The sequence below is a fragment of the Hipposideros armiger genome, unplaced genomic scaffold (genome assembly GCF_001890085.2).
Source record: "Hipposideros armiger isolate ML-2016 unplaced genomic scaffold, ASM189008v1 scaffold_632, whole genome shotgun sequence".
Lineage (NCBI taxonomy): Eukaryota > Metazoa > Chordata > Mammalia > Chiroptera > Hipposideridae > Hipposideros > Hipposideros armiger.
Genome location: NW_017731982.1, coordinates 1,024,777 through 1,026,252, shown reverse-complemented (window position 1 = coordinate 1,026,252; position 1,476 = coordinate 1,024,777). Strand labels below are relative to the sequence as shown.

At 39.2% G+C, this 1,476-nt stretch overlaps 1 protein-coding gene across 8 annotated transcripts in view; it reads left to right on the top strand.

Annotated features, from left to right (window-relative positions):
• The window catches only part of TUT7 (terminal uridylyl transferase 7), a 62,279-nt gene that overhangs the window by 43,127 nt on the left and 17,676 nt on the right, over positions 1-1,476 (top strand). The gene's annotated exons all lie outside the window — the stretch shown is intronic.

The following is a 1,476-nucleotide window of genomic DNA, read 5'->3' as shown; positions in this document are numbered from 1 at the left end:
CTGTTGCTCAGAGCTCAAACTCTTGAGCGAGCTCTTAACCAACTGAGCCACTCAGCCGGCCCTATGAATGACTTTTTAACGTGATCTTTAAAAGCCTTGTTAGTTGGCAGGAACATTGAGTGCTAAAATGTTTTAAATATATTTGTGACCTCTACATGCATCTAAAACTTGTATCAAGTAATATCAGGCTAATATTAGTCTTCTCCAAACAGTATTTTAGTGTTCAAAATAAAACAACTCCTTATGATATAAAGGACTTTATAGGTTTTCAAATATAAAGCAACACCCTCTTTTCTGATGGACACTTTTGTGAAAAAACTTGCCTTATACTTGGGAATATATATTATTGGGTTGATGGAAAAGTTATGCATGTTTGCAACAGATGGCACTAGTTCATTTTTGGAAGTAATAGAGTCATTCACATCTATGTTATTGCTATGTCATTTGACAGCTGACAGTTCTAGCTTCATTCTAAAAAAAAAAATTGAGTGATTTGGTTGAGTTTTGGAGATTTTACAACAAATTGAAGACAGAAGACCAAACTGCATTTTTGCCAGATTTTACTGTTTTACTTCCATAAAGGGAAGAACACGCATCAAGCTTGTGAAAAGTTGCATAAAGTTTATGGTGACAATGCTCTATAAGGACATCAGTGCCACCATGGTTCATGAAATTCCGTGCTGGTGATTTTGATCTCAACGACTCTCCTCGGTCAGGGAGGCCCACCAAGGTTGATGACGACAAAATAAAGGCATTGATCGGGTCAAATCCACGTTACACGACACGAGAGATTGCAGAAACATTAAACACCCATCATTCAGGTGTTCACGACCACCTGAAGAAGCTGGGATACGTAAGCAAGCTCAATATTTGGGCTCTGCATAAACTCAAGTTTATTTGACAGCACATATAAACATCTGCAATATGCTCATTAACCGTGAGGAAAACGATCCGATTTTGAAGCGACTGATAACTGGTGATGAGAAGTGGATTGTTTACAACAATTGTGTTGCACAAACGGTCTTGGTTCCAACATGATGATTCGCCTCAAATGACATTGAAAGCAGACATTATCAGAGGAAGGTTATACTCTCAGTGTGGTGGGATTTTAAAGGTGTCGTGTTTTTCGAGTTCCTACCAAGGAACCAAACAATCAATTCGAATGTGTACTATCGGCAATTGGACAGTTTGGACGAATCCATTATCCAGAAACGTCCAGAGCTTGTTAATTGTAAAGGAGTTGTGTTCCATCATGACAACGCAAGACCACACACAAAGTTTGATCACCCATCAAAAATTATTGGAGCTTGGATGGGATGTGTTGCCACACTCACCATACTCGCCTGACCTTGCGCCGTCAGACTTCCACTTGTTTCGCTCTCTTCAAAACTCCTTGCGCAATATAACGTTCAGATGAGGCTGTAAATCAGTACCTTGTTCAGTTTTTCGCAAATAAAGACAGGTCCTTCTATGAAC